General features: G+C 40.9%; 1 long non-coding RNA gene across 1 annotated transcript; it reads right to left on the bottom strand.

The window, feature by feature from the left end:
• Positions 1 to 7,623: 7,623 nt before the first annotated feature.
• Positions 7,624 to 9,839, bottom strand: LOC117542703. The gene is made up of 4 exons (XR_004568476.1): positions 9,713 to 9,839; positions 8,927 to 9,052; positions 7,981 to 8,208; positions 7,624 to 7,741 (listed from the first exon to the last, which is right to left on the bottom strand). It is a non-coding gene; the product is annotated as an uncharacterized LOC117542703 (long non-coding RNA).
• Between the last annotated feature and the right edge of the window lie 5,583 nt (positions 9,840 to 15,422).

The following is a 15,422-nucleotide window of genomic DNA, read 5'->3' as shown; positions in this document are numbered from 1 at the left end:
AGATTTTCCGTAACCATTGTCTCTGGATGATCAAATTTGAATGTATCTCTTGTTCTTTTTCCATTGTGTCATCAAAATACATTTTTAAGTTTCATTTTTCCGGAAGTTGAAAGAGCCACAAGATCTCAGGAGTTCAATATCCATGCAGTCATGAGCCATGATGGTCATCACATGCTATTATATTGGCAAGCTATTTAGTCATATATACCAGTGATGTTGCCATTGCATTTTAAACACAATATATAATTCATTTTGGAAAAAATAACTTTGTTCAAAGAGTGGAAATCCAATATTTATTGCTGCCAAATTGGTTTGTCCGAAAGTGAGGGGACATATTTTAAAACATGTTTAAAAACCCTTTTTTGATTTTCAAACAGAGCTATTTAATGCTGTGAAAGTATAAAAAAGCTTTATCCAGGGAGAAATGCTCACATCCTGTATACAATTATGCACAGAAGCATTGAGGATCGAACCCCTCCTGGCAGAGGCGTAACAAGGTTGTGATTGGCCCCGGTGCAAATATTGTTTTGGGCTAAATCCAGCCTCTCCTCCTGGCTGGCTGGAGAAGGAGGTTGCACAGCCATGGCCACGGATACAGCTTCACTTGTGGAGCTAGATGGCAATGATGGTGGTGAGGCAGGTGAGCTATCGTTAGCCTCCGGCTGCCGCTGCACGTCAACATTGCTAACGTTGCTCGATTTCGAGGACGATGTATGACAAAAAAACTGTCTAATTTCGTCAGTTTAGCTGTTACATCTCCTTGTTCTCTCTTGTCCTTTCTCTTTTGAGCGCTGCTCTTTTGCTTTAGTTTGCCCTACATTATAAATGCAAGCTATTACATTTGTTATAATGCTACCAAACTTGATGCTGCTAGCTACAGTACAGTACAGGTTGATTAAACGGTTCGCTCGTCATGCAAGGTATCACATTACATGAAAGGGAGCAAGGTCATTGGACAGACAAATTACAAATTAATTTAGGTTGCTTGGTTACTTTGAAGACTGCATGAACGGCAATGGCATTGACCGGTTCATCATCCATTTTTTTTATTTTGTTGCATGGGCCCCTGGCCGGCTCTGGGCCCCGGTGTGTTGCACCGGCTACACCGTCGATAGTTACGCCACTGCCTCCTGGTAATAAATATTATTCACATTATGAATGCTAAATGCCACAATAAGCATTAAGATAATTTGTATTTTTTAAGAAGAAAACCCTCCTCAATTAAAAGCTTTTTAGGAAAACATGTTATAGGCACTAAATGGCAAAGAGCATAGTTATTACCATATGCATTCTGTATCTTAAAAAGGAAACAAAGAAGAGTAATTTAAATGTGACAAAATATACATCCATATATACATTTTTCTCCAGAAAAAACATTTTTGCAATGATGAAACAGTATTGGTGTTGTGTTTATTTTACGACTGTCAAACTGTTCAAACTAATAATAATGTCACAAATGTACTGTAATAGTGTCATTACATATTTTATTTTTAACCATACACTGAATTTATCAAAAAGACAGTTGATTAAATGACATACCTGCATGTAAAGTAAATAAAAAAAGTTAACCCACCATTTTCATGGATTTTAATTCAAGTTTAAATAATGTATTGATAGAAAAGAGATAGTACTGTCAATACCAGTGGTGAGCCGTGACTTTTATACCTATGCCCTCTGACCCCCCCGATCATATAATTATTTACTTGCATCTTCTGCAGTAACTGAATAACCAACCTGTAGTGTAAAAGAATGTGATGGGAGAGAAATGAGGAAACGTTTGTATGTGCAATAAAGTTCGTGTTCGAGTGGTTTTATATGATCGTCAATATAAATGTAGCTCCCCTTATCTCAGTCAGTCCTTCTATCTGTGACGTTTGTGTGCACCTTGACACTGGGTATATGTGTTTGAAAAGCACTGACCAACTGAAGATAGCCACTTCCACAGAGTGTACTGGTACACTTTCATACACACATATGTGGCCACTTCCATTGTTCAACTTTTGGATTTTGGACATTTTGTTTCATCGATCACTTGTAAACCGATGCCTTGGATGAAATCTGGGCATGGCGTTTTCTTTACATTTCCTGATTATATCAGCTCTACTTATCTGCCTTTGTCCTGCTGATGGTAAGATTGATGACGTTTTCTACTTATAACATACCACACTTTGAAGAAATTAGGCATTTTTCAGTCAACTATTGACTTCATCACCTGTCTGTCATTTCCACTCACGTGTAACATTTAGAAGTATATGAAATGGATTTCCCCATTAATGGTTGTTTCAGTGTGTGATGTGGTCAATGGGTAGAATACCCATTTAGTTTACATCAAATGAAGTAACTTAAAATATGGGAGCCATTGGAATATGTCCTTTCACCAGGATTGCCATGTATTCATATTTTATTTGAGAGCTGATAAGAAACCCAATTACAGTGTTTTAATTCCCGACAGAGCTGTCCGCTGTCACGTCAAACATCTCAGCTGGCACACATTTGTAGTCAAAGTCATCCTAGATGTTATCATACATGGCTGTAAATGACCTAACATGCCATTTAATCCCAGGTTTATCAGTTCTTATTTATATTTTAGTTGTTTTGCAAACATGGTGTGGGCCAAATGTAATGTAATACATCATCCAATCACCATGTCTGCATCACCCTGTGGTGAAATCTAGAAGGTGTTTGTATCCTGTGTGGCAACATTATTATTAAGTTACTATTAATACAAATATGAAAATAAATGTCGTGTATAGAACCATGCAATTTGGTACAGCTTTAATTCTTTAATCTTGATCATGTGCTTTGAGTTGCTTAAACAGAACCATAAAACATTAGTTAGGACTGGCTCACTTTATGCTGCGTTTCCATTACAGTTTAGTAGCTGGGGCAGTAACTACAGTAACGCAGTGTAGGCGGAGCCGTGACATCATCTTCCATGAGAACCACAGAAAAACAACATCAGCCGTTAGCTGTTAGCACTCAAGCTCACAGCTCCTCGTATCTGTTCAGAAACTAGACAGTACAAACCACAGACTGTCTGTGTCATGTGTCTGTGTCATACAGTCGCAGGTTTATTTATGTCTCTATAGGCCGTTGTTGTGAGTGTGGACCGTCGGAGCATATACTGCGTTAGCTTAGCCGATCTCCATTTAGAAAACACGCATTTAGAAAACACGCATTTAAAAAGGTTTTTTGCCTGCAGACTTGTCAAAGCATTAATTCATGGTTTTTACTAACCGGTATCAGTATGTTGTTACTTCGGCATCATTTTGAAACGTGTATCACAATTAAATCACGGTCAAATATGTTCATTTTAGTTGTAGCCCCCTTGCCAGCGATTCTCTCTCTAGTTTAGCATACTCAGCCCGACTCAGCCTGGTTGTTGGCCCGGAAAGAACCTCGATTTTAATAGTACCCGCTAGCCAGTACTACGCCAAGTGGAAACGCAACCAAAAACGGGCCGGGCACGCTTAAAGCAAGATCCGCGCTGTAGTGGGAATGCGCTATAATACTACCTAAATTGACAACTCACACACTGTAAGCCCGGATAAGTTGAATCTACTTTAAAAAATAGCGTAAAGTGGTTGCCTTTAAAAATTTAAGTAAAGCATTATGAAAACTTGAGTAAATTAAACTTAAATTAATCAAGGACTTTAATTGTTATTTGAAGTACAATCCACTTCACGTCAAGTTGATTTTACTTAAATTTTTAAGTCAACCACTTTCTATTTTTTTAAGTAACGCATTAGGAAAACTTGAGTGAATTTAACTTAAATTATTCAAGGACTGGAATTGTTATTTGAAGTACAATGCACTTCATGTGAAGTTGATTTTACTTAAAATATTGTGTAATATCAATTGTTTTTTTCCAATTATTTAACTTAGAATTTTTTGTTGAAAGTGGTTACATTTCGTATTTATATTTTTTATTCCGTCAACTACAAAAAAGAAAAAAGACACAAAAATAAAGTTTTACCTTTTATTAAAACTTGAGTGTTTCATTTGGATACAATGAAATTGAGCTTCCTATACAAACTGTGGCAAAAATATTGTACCATACATTTTCCTGAGAACATTTTTCACATGAAACAATAGCAATCTCTATATATATATATATATATATAAAGATATATAGATCTATATATTTATGTAGAGCTCTGAACAAATTAAGAGACCTCTGTAAAATTACCAGTTTCTCTCGTTTTACTATTGGTAAAAACTGGATTAACATTTGTGTTTTATTCTATAAATCAGGGGTGGCCAACCAGTCAGAGGTTAAGAGCCACATTTTTTCTATGTTACTGCAAAGAGCCACATCAAACACAGTCACTGATACCGCTTGTTTCCGTTTTTTTGTTTTCTGGAGACAAGATTTCAACCACGTCACTGATGCATTTTTGTGGCATTGGGATATATATTTTTTAAATCCTCTGGAGCAGAGAGAGGAGCTGTGGATTATTGATTAATGCATCAGTGTTTCTTAGGGTCAAAAACACTAAACTCACAACTTAAAATGAAAGCGTTTAGTTTATTTAATAAAAGAGCACATGTTCAATGTGAAAAGTGACAGTAGTTATAGATTATTTGCAATTTGGTGCTATATATATATTTAAAAATAAAATTATATATATATTTTTTTTAAACACCTTGAATTTCAGGGGGGGGGCGCGGGGCTCCGTTGGCGGGGCGCAGCGCCCCTCCAAGACAATGGTAGGGGAAACACTGGATAGTGTTTAATCAACGATAGGTTTTCCCCCCCTCAAAGGTGATTGGTTCACTGCATCGCAGGTATTATTGTGATTGGCTCTTGGGCCACATCAAAAATTATACGCGCTGTCATCCTCTCATACTGACACCACACATACACAACATACATAACACGGGACGAAAGTAACGGAGCGATTTTATCCGAGCCCAAACAACTTTGACCGGCCAAATTACGTCAGAATTATCAGCATTCAATACTTAACAGACCTACTAAATATCAGGTTTAACTGTCAGGAGTAGCTAGTGTTGTCACGATACCAACATTTTGGTTTCGATACCAAGTCAAGAATTGCGATTCCGATTCTTTTTCGATACTTTTCTTAAAAAAAGGGAAACAGTCTTAAATGTAATTATTGTGCTTTATTTCACACCAGAACCATAACCATAACACAAACGTTTAAACAATGAGAACAATAAATAAAATAAATGACAAGAATTCGTATTAAATAAAATTAATAAATGTCTTACAGACAGGCCTCGTGGTGTCCGTAGGCTTGCCCTCACTGTCAGAGATATAGCTAAAATACTTCCAAATTTCGCTTCTGGCGTCTTTTTTGTCAACAAGCCGAGGCGCAGCGGCAGTTGCACTCCCACTTGCAGCCATGCTTCTCGTTTTCTCACATGCTCTGGCAGCTAGCGCGTGCACGAGAGAGGGGAGGCACTTAGAGCGTGCTTGAGAGGGGAGGGACTTAGAACGTGCTTGAGAGGGGCGGGACTGCAGGCACGGCTGCAGTGCAGGGAGTGGAAGCAGAGCGCTGAACACACACGGCTCTTATTAAAACGGCGCTTTCTCACCGGAGTACTTTCCCCCGTCATTCTTAAAGTACCGATACTAATGAAACGGAGGAATCGTAACGTTTTTAACGGCAGGGTGTCGCGGTACCTTTCAAGTATCGGTACACCGTGCAACACTAGTCAGGAGTCAGTGTCTCTCCCCCAAACTCACACATATAAAATTCGATATGAACTGAAGAGCCGCATGAAACTAGGCAAAGAGCCGCATGCGGCTCGAGAGCCGCGGGTTGGCCACCCCTGCTATAAATTAATGACTGACAACATTTATCCCAAACTCCAAATATTCTCATTTAGAGCGTTTATTTACAAAAAATACCAAATGAGTGTTTTCAGACCTCGAATAGTGTTTTCAGACCTCGAATAGTGTTTTCAGACCTCGAATAGTGCAAAGAAAACAATTTAAAATTCATTTTTCAACAACACAATACTAATGTTTTAACATAGGAAGGGCTCAGGAATCAGTAATTGGTGGAATAACCCAGATTTTCAATCACAGCTTTCATGCGTCTTGGCTGCTCTGCAACACCTTTCACATTGCTGTTTGAGTTTGTGTGCCAGGAGAGACATAAAGTCACCCAGCAACAATGTGACAGACTGGTGGCGAGCAACCAAGACGCATTGAAAGCTGTTATTGAAACATCTGGGTTATTCCACCAAATATTGATTTCTGAACTCTTCCTAAGTTCAAACATTAGTATTGTGTTGTTTAATAATGAAGAACTTGTTTTCTTTGCATTATTTGAGGTTTGAAAACACAGCATTTTCTCTGTTATTCTGACCAGTTGTAATGTTCTGCAAATAAATGCTCTAAATGACTTTTGGGAGAGATGTTGTCAGTAGTTTATAGAATAAAACACAAATGGAAATGCCAACAAGCTTAATAGGTCAAACAGTGCAAACATGCAACAACAACAAAATGCAATATGGAAGCCTAAATACTTGCCATATGTAACAGTAGCCAACTTTTCAGAACCCCGTTTCACAATGTAAGCTGATTTTTCAAAGACTGAATTTTGGGTGCCAGCTCAACTTTACCAAGTTTTAATATTACCTGCTGAACAAGGTGGAAAGTGTTTTTCATGCACTTTGGGTACTCCAGTTGCAGGGCATAAATGAGTCTGAACAGGACACCGAAGGCCTGAGGCAGGTTAGCCGGTCCATCCATCACCACATTCCCCTCCAAGACGATTGCCACACTGGATGGGTTGAGCTGAGGATTTTCTCCAACACAGAGGATTCCCAGTGGAGTTTGACTGTACACCTCCTTATCAGCCGCATCCTAACAGAGAAATAAAGAGTGACAGATCATTCTACATCGTCCACCAAAAAGTAGCTTCCACTGTTTATAATGAAAAGCATCATACATATTTAAAAAACATATCATATTTCATTTATATTGTTGGTGAATTAGTTAAAGACAATATATATATAAGGAATAGTGTAAGCTAAATTTAGTTCCGTATTTTTTTAAACTGAAATATGTCCCGGGTGAATTTCACCCAAAAATTACCAAAGGGTGCAAAATGTGAACATAACACAAGGGTTAAAGTAACTTACGGTGCAGGTCTTGAAGAAGGCAGAAGGCTCATCCCCCAAGATGATTGGCAGTCCCCGAACACAAAGGCATCTGATTGGCTCAGTGGTCTGGAATATAGTGGAGATAACAAAGAATGGTCATATATTCATCAAAATCAAATACATTCTACAAACTCTACACAATTACTTTATTGCAAATATACTTGAAAGTAAAGGAGAGGATAAAAGGAGATGACATGATGGGAGAATAGAAAAGGGAGAGAACATAATTTCTTCTTGACCAAAGAATATAATAGGAAACAAAACAAGAGAGCAAAGCAAAATGAACAAGGGAAAAGAGGAAACAATGACACATGAAGAGATGCAATTAAATTGACAGGACAAGAGCAGCAAATGAGAGAAAAGAAGAGATGAGAAGGAAGTCAAAGGGACAGAAGAGGAACAAGGAGAGAGGAAAGAGATTGGGTAGACAGATGTTAAGTAAACCCACCTTAGTCTGACTTAAAAGCTCAGACAGAAATTGGCCAGTGACTCCTTTCTTCTTCCTAAAGAGGTCCATCAGGCTCGGAGAGAAACGGTCAAGTGCATCGAAGAAGTTGTCCTTGAGATTTTCCCCCACCACTCTGTTGAACTCGCAATAAACCTGAAACACAAAAGAGAACAAACCATGTAAAACTGTCAAATGAAATCATCCTTGGTGAAACAAATAAGTGCATTTTTTTAAATTTAGACAGCTTTTGCTTGCTTCACCATCTGATTTTTCAAGATGCCTCTGTGCACTTCTCACAGTAATATCTTAATAAAATCAGATATTTAAGTAGGTATGAGGATATAACTACATTTTATGAACATTACATTTAGAACACAAAAGGACAAACAAACCTGGGGAGGTTTCAGCCTGGAACCTCCACCCCGCTGCGGGACCCGTGGTGGGACCCCCGAGTCAGACGATGCGTCTTGGTCATGCTTCATATCGGCCCGGCCCGGGAAGAGACACGCAGCACACCCTCGCGGCCATCAGAGTCGAACCCGCAGTTCGGAGGAACCGACCACCAGGACACCGGCACTAGGCCGGTGGAGGCCCTCCGATGGTGGGTCGCGTTTGCCATTCTATCAGTGAGAAGAGAGGACAAAAATGCAACAAGAATTGTCAAAATCGGTTAATATATGGATGAGTGGTGGGGGTAGGGGGAACGGCTGGACACAGGCCATAGGGGGACACCCGAGACCGGGCTATGTCCCCGTTAGAAGGAACCAGGTGAAATAGCCAAAAAAAGAAACATTTATAAAACCGGGGAAAATAGGGGGGAAAGTGACAAAAAGTGTCCGAAAATAGGCACTCATGAGGCGGGCAGAGCCCCCTGTTAACTCCCGTTACATTCCTCCATGGTTTGAGCGAAAAATGGCTAAGTCAACTATTACGAGAACCAGGATGGGGGGTTCAAAAGGCCTGCCCAAGGCCGACCCAAAGTGCATGGTGAGCGGACTCATCACCTCCGTGAGAGTGGAGGTGTCCTGAGAGTGGAGCCTGCAGGCAGACCGCTCTCAGGCTGACAGGCAGGTAGGCCATCCAGCTATTTTAGCCGGGCCGGCTAAAATGATTGGTCGTGCTTTTTACAGCGCTACGGCTTCCACAGATGAACATTTTGTATGTATTTATTGTCAAAGCATTTCATATATGCATTGCTATCGGGATGTTAAGAGCATTCCATGGAATATAACAATAAGTGTTTCTGAAATAAATTACATACCCCACCTTTAAGGGACGTTAATCAACAACATCTGATAACGTAATGTGGTCGCTAATGTTAGCTAAATGGCGTCTCACCTGATGTAGTAGCACAAAGCAGCCGTCCAAGCGCCACCCTCCTCTCCCTATGATGGAAGCCTGAGACAGCCTGTGGCAGGGTTCGAGCGTCCGGCGTTAATGTGGGGTGGTGTCCGACTCACACGACTAAAAGAAAGGTGACAAAAACAGCAACTGGGTGAAAAAAAATCTACGTCTTTCAGTGAACACGAACAAGTGAAAAAAGTACAGCACTATCTGTTTAAAACTATCTGCACCTCGTAGCCTACTATCGCTCAGTAAAAGTTAACAAAAGCGAGGGAAACACACATTGCCTGACTGCAGTAGAGTAGAATTGCTGCAGTTAAGTGAGGTAAATCAACTGAAAACTTAATGCGGTCGCTATTAAGATTTAGATCCCTCCGCGGGCTCCATGATCACACTGCGGGGATTCCCCCCCCCTAGTGACCACCTAGCAGCACATTCTACCGCTTATTACACGGCTACATACTAAAAAAACAAACAAATTATTCATAATATCGATTTTTAAATGATTTAATTGACTTAAAAATGATCGTAATGCTTCCGCCAAAATAAAAAGTCCGCTCCACGAAACGAATGGAACTTTAATTCAGAAAATAAACTGCAGCATTATTCGAATTTACCTGTAACTGTCAAAGTCTGTTAACATTTTTATTTTCCTCTAACAAGTACTTAAACAATGCGAGAGAAGCCCACACCGTGTTCCCGCCAGTTGATACTTCCTGTGGCTGTGTTACACCCAAAAGTACGAGAATTCAACCAAGCCCTGTTAGCTAAATCACTCACCAGATTCAGTAGATAAGGCAGCCGTGCAGCGTCCTTCCTTTGGAAGCGTAGACAGCGCGGTGAAAGGGTGCAAGTCCGTCGTTCAACGTGGGGTTGCGTCCGACTGAGAAATTGCGAGCTGGAAACGTGGCTGCGGCACATTAAAAGATCCTTCTCTTTCCCATAATGCATTGCGAACATGACTAAAACTTAATAATGTGAAGTGACTTAACTTAAAATTATTGACACATTGCTTAACTAACACATGTAAGTATTATATGCTTACATTTGGTAGTCAGCAAGTAGAATAAGCTTACATTTGATAGTAATGCAATGAAACTTAAATAATGTCAGTAATTTGTAATTCATTATTTAATTAGATATGAACTCCGGGCTAACAGTGCAGTAATGTAGTCTGAATTAGTGTTAATCACTGAGGAACTTATCAAAGTGTTTTATTGGGTGTGTTGTGGACCTCTAGCTAATTATTTACCACACAAAATCCACAGAGCTCCCTCTACTAACACTGTTTAAGTAAGTTAAAGAGGACATATTTAGCTCATTTTAGGTTTATATATCCGTTTTGTGTCTATAACTGTTCAAAAGGCTCTTTTATTTTTCTCATACTGCCTGTGCTGCAGCACCTTTTTTCACCCTCTGTCTGAAGCCAGAGCCCAGTCTGCTCTGATTGGTTTGGTGGCCAACTCTGTTGTGATTGGTCAACCGCTTAGAGATGTCATCATGGCCCTTAGTTTATCAATAGAGTGGCGAAGTCCCTCCCCTTCCGGGGGACCGCCATGGGATCTTATTTCGGAAATATCATGTATTGAAGTCAATGGAGAGAGAAAGATTATCTTTTGATCCCGTTTGAATTGTGCAACGAATTACACATATGATGTTTGTCAATTTAAAAGATAATTTTGCAAGTCAAAAAAATAAAAATGTGTCTTAAAACTGTGAAGTAACACATTTTTTTGTGTGAAGCGCTCAATTAATTACATCTCTGGTCTTGCATACATCACCAACACCAAGATGGCCGTCACGTTAGCACATTTCACCTCTTTCTTTCAGAATGAGGCGAAAAGTATTAAAAGAGGTGAAAATCACTACAAGTCTGGGCATGTTGAGAGCTGTACATACACACAAGGGGAGTTAGTCGGTTCCGTAAGAGCCAGCATGCGGGACCGGCTTTACAAGGTTTCGGTGAGTAACACGAGTGTAATGTGTAACGTTAATGTACGTGACTCTGGGATTTGTAGTCTTTTTGTAGTCGTATTTTTCATAGTCTTATATTTCAACAGTTTTAAGACAAACTGTGACTTTTTTTACATGGAAATGATTTTTTTAAGATTAACAAACAGATGTGTAATTCATGGCACAATTCAAACGGGATCGAAAGATACGTTTTCTCTCTCCATTGACTTCAATACATAATTTTTCAGAAATAAGGTCCCATGGGGCGGAAGTAGATGGGCGTGACTTCGCTACTCTATCAGTAGGAGAGAAACTGGAAAGGAAAACACAAAAAAGCATATGCGGAAACCTTTTAAGACCCTCAAACTCTGCGGCCTGTCTACTTGAGTTAAGCTGAGTATTATCAGCACAAGGATGTTCAACAGCTTACCTGAAAAGAATCAGCAACATTGTGTATCATATGTAAATGAATTTACAGTAAATGATACATGGCTCCTTTATTATAATATGTATTATTATTATTATAATACGTATTATACCATTATTGGATTAAGGTTATTGTCAAGCCCTTGGGTATATTTGCAGTTTTCCCCGCTTGAAAGGGATGGTACAGTCCATAGGAGGTTTTCACTGGGTTTCACTCATACAATGACCACAACTTTGTTTCTTTTGAGTTCTTCTTTACTTTGGTATTTGTTGTTGCAGTACATTTTAGGTTGTAAGGTTGTAAGTTGTAAGTTGTAAGGTAAAAAACCTTAAATGAAAAATAAAAAATAATTACTGTAAATACAATGCACATCAAATAATAAATGAAAAAATACATGCTTTACATATACTTTTTAACACTTGTGAATATTGTTCTTACTTTCTTAATGTATTTTTATGAATTATGTTTTAAACAGTTTTTTAACTTATGCAGTCTCATTAAAAATGCAAATATAATTCTTAGCAGCATGCAGACCGTTTTTACCAATCTACATATCTCAATAAACAAAACACACTCGTTTTAAATCAACAATCATGTTGCTTTAGCTTGAGGACATCAAACAAACAAATGACACTGAACTAGAACGCACGTTCTAACGTGCGCCATGAACGGTAAGTTGTATGACTTGACTAAACACACAGTTCGTCTCTCACCGGCCGCTTCTCCAGCTTTTTATAGCTGCACCTAGTGATGGCAGTTTGACAATGAAGCTTCGAACGGAGCTTCAACCCTGGACTTCCTATTCCATAGAAGCAGTGCTTCGAAGCTTGCTTCAAATCACGTGACATATGACGTCCGAAGCAGCAACTGCTTCAAATCACGTGACATGTGACGTCCGAAGCAGCAACTGCTTCATTTCCTGAATGAATCACTTGACTGGTTCACGGTCCATTCACGCGATTCAATGCACTGCCTCGTCTCGATTCTGACAGGTTGAAACAGTTTCAAACTTGAGTGCTTCAACACTTTATGACCGCTCTAAACAATGCACAATGTGTGGGTTGTTGTCGTAGTTTGCGTTGTTGCTGTTGAGTTGTTGTTGTTATTGCATTTGATATCATTATAGAGCAAGCCAGGAAGTAAGATAGGTCGTTCTGGCTCGGGAAACACTTCGAAATGTGGAGAAGTTGTGAACAAAAAGACAATTATCAGTAATATGAAAACAGTTAAATATTTCAAGGAATAGATAGTCCAGTGGATAGAGCCGGCGGCCCGAATGCGGCGATGTCCTCCGCGCAGCAATGTCCTCCGCGCAGCTGGTTCAAATCCCGGAATGGACATATTTTAATCATTGCTTTTCAACTTTAATAACTGATAAAAGGCCCTCTCCGCCCAAAAACATGTCTAGCACTCTCTAGTCTCTTCTCAATAACCCAATACACACAATTATCAATCTTTAATTGCAAATAGAACATGATATTCAGTCTTTGTGTGTGTGTGCATCGAATATTTTTCAAGGCAAAGATACGTTAAACCCACTGCAGCCTTGCACTTCGCCAGGAGAGGTCGCTGTAACTGAAGCTTCGAGAAATGAACCTATTTCCGACACAATTGTCCAAGTGGTTCGACGCTTCATTCAAAGCTTCATTTTGCCATCACTAGCTGCACCAGTGCTGCTTCTTCAACGTTTATTCTGCTGGTTCGTTGCTGCTGCTGGACGCACGCTCTTTAGTTTGTCCCTTTCCAGCTTTGATTCCTGCCCTTCTTTCAGGTGCGTTGCTTTTAAAGGTGCAGCGACGCTGATTAGCAATTAGAGACTGATTTCAGACAGCTGCCACTCTGTCAATCAGCCCGACTTTTTAACCCCTTGATCTCCTGTGAGGATTTTCCAAGTTGACTTCACACCTCCCACTCGACTTTCCAGTGGAGACACCTGGGAGGTCGCATGTTACAAAGGTAAACTTGGGTCAGACGCTTTGTTCTGCTCTTCAGTGGGAAGCAAGACGACCAGTCGCCTGACGTCTCTGTGAAGGACTGTCGCTGGGATCTCTTCGAGTTTTTTCGATCTTTGGTGATTTGCTTTTGCTGTGGTAGGCCTTGTGACAGGAACAGGGTAGCTTGGGAATGTTCTGACGTTGACATCCCTCACAATTCCTTTGCTGTCCGAGTTGACACTGACCACTCTTGCAATCCTGAACTGACCCCTCAGGGCGTTCTGGTCTGCAATCCAGACGATGTCTCCGACTGCGACATTTCTCTTGGCTGTATGCCACTTGTTCCTTACGAATAGATTAGGGCCAGCGAGTTGACTCCAGTGCCTCCAGAACTTGTTCACTTGCGCTTGCATTTCTTTAAGCCTTTTGTAGGGATAGTCACTGAAGTCCAATGTTCTGAGATCTCCACTCTGCGATGCTCGTCCGAGCAGGAGACAGTTAGGAGTGATGAACTGAACGCTGTCTTCTCGGCTCTGTGTTCTGGCGTCAATTGGTCTTTCATTCGTAAGATTGGCTGCCAGACTCTGCAGTGCTCTCTTGATGATGCGCACAGCAGCTTCTGCAGCACCGTTCCGGTGTGGAGAATCGGCTGGATGAATTTTCCATGTCCATTCTGTGCCATTCTTGGCAGCTCTCTCTTCTAGTGAAGCTTTGTCAAGATTGGCAAATAATCTGTACTGTTCTTCTAGGACTGGCTTAGCCCCTACGAAGTTAGTACCTGGATCTGACCAGATCTTCTTTGGATGACCTCGTAGTGCTGTGAACCTCTGGTAGGCGAACAGGAAACTTTCAGTGGATTGAGAGTTCACCAGCTCTGTGTGAATAGCTCCATGCAACAAAACACAATTCCCCAAACCTTCAGTGACACTCTTTTCTTGACATCATCCTTGACTTGGTACGGTCCGAAGAGGTCCACTGTTGTGTATTCAAAGGGGGCAGCTGGTTCTGTCCTCTCTGGAGGTAGATCACCCATTATTTGCTGGCATTTTTTTTCTTTAATTTTTCTGCAGAGCATGCAGTTTTTTACCACTTTCTGAGCAATCCTCCGACCCTTCACGACCCATGCTCTTCTCCTCATCTTGAGCAAGGTTCCGGCCACTCCATCGTGGTTCTCCTCATGGGCTTCTCGTGCTAACAGCGTTGATACCCAGGCTTCATACGACAAGATAGGGACAGCAACTTTATCTTCATTGAAGATCTGCACGCGACCCCCACAGACCAACAAGCCAGTCTCTTGGTCTCTGTACACCACTAGCCTGTCTGTGGTTGTACTTGGGAAGGATGCACCTTGCTGTGCCGCAAGAAAGATGTCTCTTAGGGCATCTTCTCTCTCTTTCACTGAGATGACTTGCGAAGACGACACTGCCTCCCACTTTGGACCGTTTGCAGTTTGCTGTTTCCCTCTAATGAACTTCTTCGCTGCTCTCCAAATCCAAGCAACTGTCTTGACGAGTCGATTTAGGTTGCTGAACCGCTTGACGTTCACAAGGTTTAGGACAGCTGATCCTGCTGGTGGCCTTTTTGGGTGTGTTTGGGTTTGTTGCTGATCTAGCTTTAGCTCTGATGGGTTTTGTGTGTTGGCATCGTTTGGATCTGATGGCACTTGTGCCTTGGCTCTGGTTAGTGCTGCAACAAACGTTTTCTTTTGCAATCTGTTGACACTGTCTCTGGCAGCTGTCACCAAATCTTTGGCAGATTTCATTGGCCAGTCATCCACTGGAAACTTCAAGAACGTTGGTCCGTTCTGCCATTCTGAACTTTCATCCAGGTCTTGAGGACTGGCCCCTCTGGTTATGATGTCAGCAATATTAAGAGGACCAGGAACCCACCACCAATCTTGGATCGCTGTTGTGTTCTGGATCTCTCCGATTCTGTTTGCGAAGAAGGTCTGATAACCATAGCTCTCTCTCTGGATTGCACCGAGGACTGTTTGGCTATCAATCACATGGAACCACTTTCCAACCTGGATCTTGCTGTGCTGCTCGAAGTATGTTTTGAGACGTGAGGCAAACACTGCTCCGCATATCTCTGCCTTAACAGCATCACCTTTGTGGTCTAAAGGAGTTAGTTTCGCCTTGGACTCCACCAGAGTGACAAATGGGCCTTGGTCGGTGTT

This window comes from Gymnodraco acuticeps, unplaced genomic scaffold (assembly GCF_902827175.1).
Source record: "Gymnodraco acuticeps unplaced genomic scaffold, fGymAcu1.1, whole genome shotgun sequence".
In the NCBI taxonomy this organism is placed as follows: domain Eukaryota; kingdom Metazoa; phylum Chordata; class Actinopteri; order Perciformes; family Bathydraconidae; genus Gymnodraco; species Gymnodraco acuticeps.
Note: the sequence above shows the minus strand (reverse complement) of the source record. Positions and strands in the feature narration are given on the sequence as shown.